Raw genomic sequence first — 9,485 nt, 5'->3', positions numbered from 1 at the left:
AACTGATCTGCATTTTAACTGCCTTTATGTGACAGGCCACATTTTTGTCAACTTCTTGAGTTTAGTATTCTAATGGCTGACAATAAATAAATTTATTAAAATGTCAAAACAAGCACCCACTAAAACATTTGTACAGAAGTCAGGCACTATGCAGATAGAATGTCAAGTTACAAAAAATAAATCTATTGCTTACATGTGCAGGTGCTCCAGCCTTGAAAAATGCTTGAAAAATGATAGGCACTGAAAAAACTTTATCTGTTTATTTGTTTCACTGGTGCTTCCATGATTTCTGTTGCACTTTTTTCTCTACAATGTTATTTTTTCCCACCTCCACCATACTCGAGCTGTAACTTACCCGAGAATGAAGAAGTTTATCTAATTTCAGTTTGCCTCAACACATAAACCAGTGCAATCTAGAAACATCCTGAGCACAATTAAATTTTACTGCAAAGCAGAACTAGGGGGGCTTTTAGAAACCTCAAAGCACTTTACATAGAAATAATACCTACCACAGTATTTAGTAACATTTCTACTACTAAGTCTTCACAGAGAAAAACAGCAACTGCCCTCAAATCACAACACAACTCAGGCCATGTCTAGACTACAAGGATTCACCAGCATAACTATGTAGACACCACACAGAAAAATTCAAACTCTTGGCCAACCTCAATATGTTTACAAAGTCCCACGACAAACAAAAAAGCTGCTGTCAGCGCCAGCCTCATTGTTCAGGCTGAATGGCTCTGGTACCTAGAAAAACAGAGGACTCTTTCTCCTGGCTTGTGCTGTATCAGCATCATGGCCCCTGCCAATGTAGTAACAGAGGCACAGCACCTAACACAGAACTGCTCTACCCAGGAGCAGAATCTCAACCCATTCTCTAACAAGGAACTCATATAGCCTAAGTCACTGGAGTACCTAGAGCTACCAAAACATTTCTGCTTCCCCCATCTGCTCTCAAGGAGACATGAGAAGTCCGAATTTTGGAGCAGAAGACCTGGGATGGGTTGAAAATATGGGTATTTTGCATTTGCCCTGGACCTTGTGGGGAAGGAACTTACTATGTGAAGAGATACTCATTTTTGAAATTAATTCCAAACAGACTTGAGGATGAGCTTGTTTGCAATCGAGTAATAAATGTCAAAACCTAATCCAGGTCTCACAAGAGTTCTGCCTACTACTGCAGAGAATTGGGGCTGGTGACAAATCGATTTGCATGAGATGTCATTTTGACTTGGAAGAAGCTGCCTCTGATATTGGTTATCTTATTTTTTGCTAAAAGAAAGACTTCCTATATTCAGTCTCTCCCAGTTCCCATGAAAGTGCCTGTAAAATTCCTAATTACAACACACACAGGGGCCTAGAGCTCCATTATGTTCCATTTTTTTCCGAGTGCACAGGAAGAAAAGGGCAAAATGCATCAGCAGAGTTTTAACTTGCACCAGTTCATAGCACACTCAAAGGGATTGTTTTGCTAGTGATGAGTTGCTGGAACGCAGTATGCACCTACCAACCCCTCCAGCCTGTGCTCAGAGGAGACCACTTAGAGCAAATGCACGCAGTGATTTCCCAAGTTTGCTATTCAAGCTGGTTCTCTAAAACTCTTGTGTGTTATTTGAACAGTACAAAGCAGCCTCGGTCATGACGCATCTGCACCAGAATTTCCTCCGCAAATCACTACTGAGATCTGTTCCGAAATGGAAGTTATTAGCTCCTTACACTTGTTCCACAATGCAGCAATACAGCACGACAAATGTGGAAAGAGAAAAAGGTACAATAAATTCTGTACTCACAGTTTTTAGAGATGTCCACAATAATGTGCTGGTGTTCTTATTCTCTGAAGTTGCTTGATGCAACCACACTGGCATGTTGCCTTTAAAAATGAGTACTTCAGAGAGTCTGTCTTTTGGTTTGGCTTTTTCTTCTTTTTATGTGACCAAAGACAAGGCCTTAGAAGGAAATATTTCCATATATTCCATGGTCAAGTACTTAGGCTCCAAGACTTTGCAGTACCCCAGGGTGGATATTGTTTATAGACAGTACCTAAATACCTTAGACAGTACTTTTATACTAAAGAGTTCAAGGAAGAATGCTTTTGGTTTGCTGCTTTAAAAACATGTTTTGAAAAAAAAATGTTGAAACACAATGGGTCCAGTAACAGCCCAAAACCTAGGTTCTCCTGAAGGAGGCCAAACACATCTTGAGAAATATGCTGTTTACAGGAAAACCCCAAAACTTCCTTACAGTATCTTACTGCTCGCTATTGGAAACACTCTTGGCTTTCAGCACTATTTTGCATTATGATTTGCACTGCCCTTTGTTTATCCTAATGGCTCCACAGGAACAGAGCAATTATTATTTACATCAAAGCTATGTCCTGTCTCATGCTTTGTCTTCATCAGTACCCAGCAGCAGACACCCCAGAGCACAGTGCTGTTTATTTTTAGAGAGGTCATTGTGCTGGTTTCAGCTGGGATAGAGTTAATTTTTTTTCTTTTCCTTCTCAGTAGCTGGTACACTGCAGTGTTTGGATTCAGAGTGAGAATACTGTTGATAACACACTGATATTTTGGTTTCTGCTAAGTTGTGTTTATCTTAAATCAAGGACATTTTCTTTCTTGTGTCTCATGCTCTGCCAGTGAGAAGGTACACAAGAGAAACTGGGAGGGAGCACAGCCAGGACAGGTGACCTGAACTAGCCAAAGGGATATTCCACACCATAGAACATCATGCCCAGTCTATAAGCAGGAAGGGCTGATCCAGGGGGAGGTTTGGGGTTGTGCTGGTCTGCGGGTGGTGAGCAATTGTATTGTGCATCACTGATTTTGTTTTATTGGTTTTTTTCCCCTTTCACTTTCTTTTTATTATCCATTAGCATTTTAGCTCATTCTGCTCTTTATTATTAAACTGTTCTTATCTCAACCTACATATTTTATTTTATTTTCTCCTCCCCATTCCTCTGGGTTGGGGGGGAAAAGGGGGAGGAGGGAGTATGAGCAGCTTTGTGGTTCTTGGCTGCTGGCTGGGATTAAACCATGACAGTCATCTATGAAATAGCTTAATAGTAAAATCCCCATCTCATTCTACTAGTCACCATTCAACTTTGCCTTGCAGCATTAGAATACATCTGAAACATGTCATTGGAAAAAAAAGGTAACTGTGAAGACTTTCAACCTTACGTCTGAAAACCTGTTTTGGTCCAAACTCATTGCAACCCAGCTACTATGGCTTGAATGCTACCCACAACTCTGAGTGCACAACTGCTAGTGCATGGGTGAAGCAAAAGATGCGTGAGACCATGCTGCTTTCAGACACATGCCACAGGTAATCATGGCTTAGAGTTAATAGCATTTTCTCTCCAAGGCTGGTTTACTATCAGACTGCAAGTTAGCTCAGAGCACTTAGCACACACTGATGCTGTCAGATACAACGTTTATTGATTGATAATTACTCTGCAGGAGAAATAACAGCTCTATCTAGAAGTGATGTTTCTGTTTATTTGTGCTCTGTTACATAAAGTCCCCTGTTAGGTTTCAACGAAAAGGCACCCCCTCTGCTGCAGTGCCTTTGTTTACACATAGGTTTGCCTGAAGAGCAGCAATTCCAGGTTACTCTTCCCAAGAGACCTGAAGGAAAAATAACCCACTGAAGGAGTTCAAAAGCTGATGGCACCTGAAACAGGGACTCTTAGCACTGACAGCCTAAAAGAAACTAAGACATGGCACAGTCCCCAAAGCTTCACCCTCAGTCTACATCCTACCATCTCCAGGCATCACATTTTTGTCATTGTGTAGCACCAGAAACAGACAGAAAGCCATCAAGACACTTGTACAAGAAAAGCTACCTATTTGTCATTGTGTAGCACCAGAAACAGAAAGCCATCAAGAAAAGCTACCTGTTTCTGTAGTTTATGGAGCATTATGACAAGCTTCAAAATAGCTTCGCAATGCAGAAATTGCTTTGTATACAACTGATATCTCCCAGGTGAGCATAAAATGATACATGAATATAGTAGGAAGGAGGTAGGCATCAGAAGAAATAAAGCTCCCTATGCAGAGAAGCAAATCAAAGACAAGAAATACAAATCCAACAGAGTTTCTGACTTGTCTTGATAAGAAATTTAGCATTTACATTTTTTTATTGCTCTAGGGAGGTGGCACACAACGCTATCTCCAAAACAGCAGGAAGAGATGATATCATTCTATTTTACAATCTTTTTCTAGATCATTCATGATCAGAAATTAGCCAGTACAGCAGGAACCTAATTAGAAGGCTACAAGCAAGAAATGAGGTCTTTTTTTTTCTCTTTCCCAGGCCTCTCACAGGAGTGGGACATGCTGCTCCCAGGACAGGGACAGGGTACACCTCCACCACCACTGAGGAACACCCACCCCATGCCTGTGGCACTGAGGCACTGCTCCTTTCCAGCTCTTCACCAGTTTTGTCCCTTGCACAACAGAAACAATCAACAGAGTCAGTTCAGGCTCTGGGGGCACCTATATCCATCACCCAGAACTGTTACTTACTGCAGTTAGTCCTTGAGGGACACCATTTCAGAAGAGTAGTTGAGCTCCTTATACAACATAATCCCACCTAATTTTTCCTATGATACTATAACAATCAATTGTTATCTCTCCAGTACTACACTGAAAGCTGACAGGCACTGAGGCCCAAGTCTAGCTAAGCATAAAAGCAAAGCAGTATGGGACTAAGTTCACTGTTACCCACTTTGCCTCACCCAGAGCCAGCATATTTATGTAACCACTAGCCAGTCAAAGCTCATATCACAATCATAATTTAAAATACTGCATGCCACATTCTTAAGAGGAAGAATTTACAAGAACACATATTTAAGCAACATGACTTGGTCTTTCAAAACTGCGCCCGACACATTCTTCTGTGCTGCTTAAAAACATGTCTTGCTTATCTCAATTTTACTTATTTTGCTTCTATCATGCTTGAAGAAACCCACTTCCTTCCAAGGGTCTAAAAAAAAAGCTTTTGGGTTACAGAAACACAAACTGGCATGATCCAATTTGGGATCTGTGTGATGCCTGTTACTGTCACCTAATGACTATGTGCCTGAACTGGGAGAAAGGAGATCAACTTTTCTTCTGCAATAATTTCTGTTTAAGACTACAGACAGAAAAGCCATAAAAGGATTCTTAACTCAGCACTGTTCAGTCATGAAAATTAAGGGTGAAAAAACTGTTTAAACTACTATAATAATGCATTAAGGTTAGATCATGCAAACAATTTATCCTGTTTATCCTATCCAGCTTTTACCCTATTTAATACCCCTCAAATTCCAACAACAACAGGGTTTTCTGCATGCATGCAGAGAAGCCACAGAACCCTGGCATACAACTGGAGGGTGAACACAGCTGAAAGCTGGGTCCACTCAACAGAGCACTCTCTCAAATCATGTTACAGTTAAAAAAAGGGAAAGATACCATGCCAGTAAAAAATTTTTCAAACAGTTCTTAGACACTATCCAGCCAACTAAATGACACAGTCCAATAAAATAAAGTCCAAACAAGATCTTGAACTTTACTTCAACATTTCATTTCTAATGTCTGAAAAGAAATTATGGATAGCACATTGTTATCTTTTGCCTTCCACTAGAGTTTCTAGCAATAATGAGGTTTAACCTCCTCAGCTTATGCCGCTATCTGCATTCTTCACAGAGGGTGGAAAAAAATCACAGGTGAACCAAAAGAATTAGATATTACAAATAAAGAAATGAGATCAAAATAACTATTCTTCAGACTTCAAGGGAAATTAGGGCTCTATATGTAGCTTCACCAAATCCTCCAATACTGAAGAGAAAAAGGTTACTCTTCCTTCCCTGCCACGGTATTATTGCCAATGTTTTGCCAGGTCTGATCTCTAGATAAGACTCAGTTTCATCCCACACTGCTTGGTGATAGAGCACAGCATGTGTCCTTCTGTTTACTGTGGGATTTTCCATTAGTTTAATTCTCTTAATATTCTTCCATGAAATCAGAGAGGGAAAGATCTTCTTTAACTAGCAGCTTTACAAGCTTTTTGTATTAGCACTGTTAGAAAACTGTGTAACTAAAACCTTTAATTATTAACACATGCAGAATTGATGTGTTTGTGGTGCTCTAGAGGGGGGAAAAAAAGGAGTACAAGTAATTTGAAGTATGTAAGAACAAAGTACATGACAATCTTCCTGTTAAAAGGTGGCGTGAAGATGGAAATGATGAATATAAAAACTGCCAGAGGAAATTTCTAGCAAGCTGCAAGACAGACAAGGTGCACACTGTAAATTTAAATTAGGATGATGACTCCAAGTAATGAAGGCAGCATGAATGAAAACGTGTATGGGAGTGTAAAAAGAAAAAAGCATTAATTGTGACTATGGAAACAGGAAGAGATAGCAACTTGTTATCTCTCTATGAAGACTTCATTCTCAAAGAGAAAAGCAACTTTGAATGATGACAGAGGAAGGGAACAGATGGTAGTCATCATTTTCTGTCAAATAACTGCAACACCAAAAGGATGTGCCAGAGTAAACATGCAACAAGAACAATTCTTGCTACTTCATCTCTCTTTTAATAACAACTAAATATCTAAGTTCTCTTTGGATTTATGGGCTTGATCTAAAAAAGTGCACTACCCATACCCACCAGATTAGAGCAATTAACAGTCATGATGAAGCAACCAAGAGGACTAGGTCCTTTGACAGAGCTTTGGTTTCAAATCATAATACATAGACATTTAACCTGAGAGAAAGACTGTCTCCTACCAGACAGCAAAGCACACCCAGGCCACAGAGAGAGTGGGCAGCCAGGGCATACAGAACAAACTGATAGAGCAAAAAATCACATGTTTTCAGTACAGAGTTTGAAAGAAGAAAAAACATTTGACTGCTGGGTACAATAAATATAAGAAGAATTGCTTGATATTGAGAAAGAACAAAACCCAAAAGTTTGCTGAGCCTTTACTTGTCTTGGGGATTACACCTAATAATCTCCAACAGAAACGTTTAACAAAAAAAGTGGGAGGAATGCTGGACAACAGCTCACTTTGCAGAGATGAAACCTAGAAAACAGCTTCTGTTCTTTAACCCAGCAGGATCCCTCCATAAACACCATCACAGATAATTTCTTCACCCTGACACATACACTGTTGAAAAAAGCATCTAACAAAGCATTGGTACCATGATTCCTACAAAGATATTCCCAGCCCTGCCAATCGGAAAACATTTAATTGATACTCTTACATATATATAAAATTGCTAATGCTGCTTTAAGAAAAAAACCACCATAAACCCTAGAGTATATTCAAATCATTGTCTGCCATCCTGCTCTGTGTAGCAAGACTAAGATATTAAAGCAAATGCCATTTTAGAAGTAGATCTTTCGTGCTTTACTATTTACATAAATACTCATTTACACACACAATGATGCTTGTAATTAAAAATAATGTGTTCAGAGGAAGAATCCAGGAACTTTTTCAGCAGAAGTATTCAGAAGAGAAAAAAGTATTTTCAGCATTAATTACAAGCAGACCAAAGCTCTTCAGAGAGAAGCAAGATGCTCTACTTTCCAACTGACTTTTCTTCAGGGACTTACACAGTAATTACAGATCTATTTGCCCCATTTGGAACTTGAACTTTAAAGAAGACTGCCCTGGTTCTGGGATTGTGTGTTGCATGAAGAAAATACTCTTGCAGGTGCAATGAAGTAGTACACACTCTACTACAAAGGTAAGGCTTTACCTCTGGTCATCATCTGGCCACAAAATTTGAATATTCCAACTACAACCAAGAAATGTGCAGAGGACTATGTAAGACAATAAGTTCATTTTCCCTAAAGCTATAAGCTGTACTTCACCTACCACCCCCATCCGTGCTTTGCTACATCTTCACTGACAAATTACTGAAGCAACAAGAATTTCTGGGAGCATTACCATTCTGGAATTATTACCCCAAACCTTTTTATTTACCTGTTGTAATTACTCAGAACAAATTGGCCATGTATATTCTACCAAAGATCCTGAGCTTGTTTCTCAGTGATTATCAGATTAAAACATTGCTATTTTATGTCTAAAAATACTAGGTGAGTCTGAAAGCTTTGCTGAAACTCCAGGTAAACAAACAGGGCTGAATGCATGGTATTGTCCTACAGAATGACCAAATACATAAAGTACAATAGATCAACAGGGGGGCAAAAAAGACCATTTAAAACACCCAGTAATCCAAAACCTATTTTGGGCAATTCACACAGACAAATTGCATGTGGATTCTGGCTGCTGCAAGAGTTATTACCAACTGAGCTCTATTTGGAATTATTTACTTTAACACCATGCTTACCCTTTATGAAAAGAAAAAGACCCAAAATCTGGAAGAAATAACAAACAAGCAGAGTTTAAGCAAATCACACACAAGTATCTAGATACGAATTCATACTGAAAAATATGTAGAACAAAGAGTCATGAACTTGACACTGTGCCAGGACTTTCCCCACACAAGACTTCAGCTCTGAAAAAGATCTAATCCTTGTCCTTGGACAACTTTAACTGTGGATTGATTTTCAAAGCTGCTTAATTGCTTTTGGGGCCTATCTTCCATTGATTTTCAGTAATCGTTAGCAATTTGTGCACTCAAATCTCAGTTTCAGCTTGCTCCAGACAGGAGTAATATCTGCTTCAGGGAAGAAGCATGGTATCTCAAAAGAGTAGTGCCAGGCAAAATACCAACCCATCATCTGGCTGTGAAAGTAAATTTGAGACACTGGTTTCTAAGACTGATCCTGTCATATAGGTTCAGCTACAGTAACCAAGCAAGTTCTCTTATTTTAGATAAAGCTATGCTAGGAAAATAAGGGAAGAGAAAGGAGCCTAATTCAATTAAATTGGAAAATTAAGCAATGTATTTGATTATCATACATTTTATCTGCTGGGCAGTCCAAATCCCAACTGAATTCTGACAAATTGAGCCAAACTTGAGGAGAGAGTACATCATATGCTTAGTCGTTGCAGACTGCTCCGTTATGCAACAAAATATGGTCATTAAACTGAAAAGGTTTTGTCTCATCCCTAAAATGCTTGTTCAGCAAAGAGTTATGTATCTAGTACTCCATCAAACAATTGTCCTATTTGCCAAATTACCCATAAACTAGCTAACTAAAAGTTCAACTTCATATCCTCATTTAGGGATGAGTTAAAACAAAACAAAACAAACAAACAAACAAAAAACCCCCAACCACAAAACCAAAAACCCCAAACCAAAATCATTTATATGCCAATAGTTAAAGCCACTTGCTCTAACTAAACCGGGAAAGCTGGTGACATTCCCAAGGAATGCTACATAAAATTGCTGTTTCCATAGGCTCTGTCAGTGGTAAGGCCAGTTTATCAGGGACCTTAACTGGGACAAGTACCCCTGGCTCCAGCAAACCGTCGGGAATGTCACATCTACTCTCCCCCCCAGCCCAGAAAAGCAGACGAGAGCTTTC

This window comes from Acanthisitta chloris, unplaced genomic scaffold (genome assembly GCF_000695815.1).
Source record: "Acanthisitta chloris isolate BGI_N310 unplaced genomic scaffold, ASM69581v1 scaffold14610, whole genome shotgun sequence".
NCBI classification, from domain to species: Eukaryota; Metazoa; Chordata; class Aves; order Passeriformes; family Acanthisittidae; genus Acanthisitta; species Acanthisitta chloris.
The sequence above is the reverse complement of the archived record's forward strand: the minus strand, read 5'-3'. Positions refer to the sequence as shown.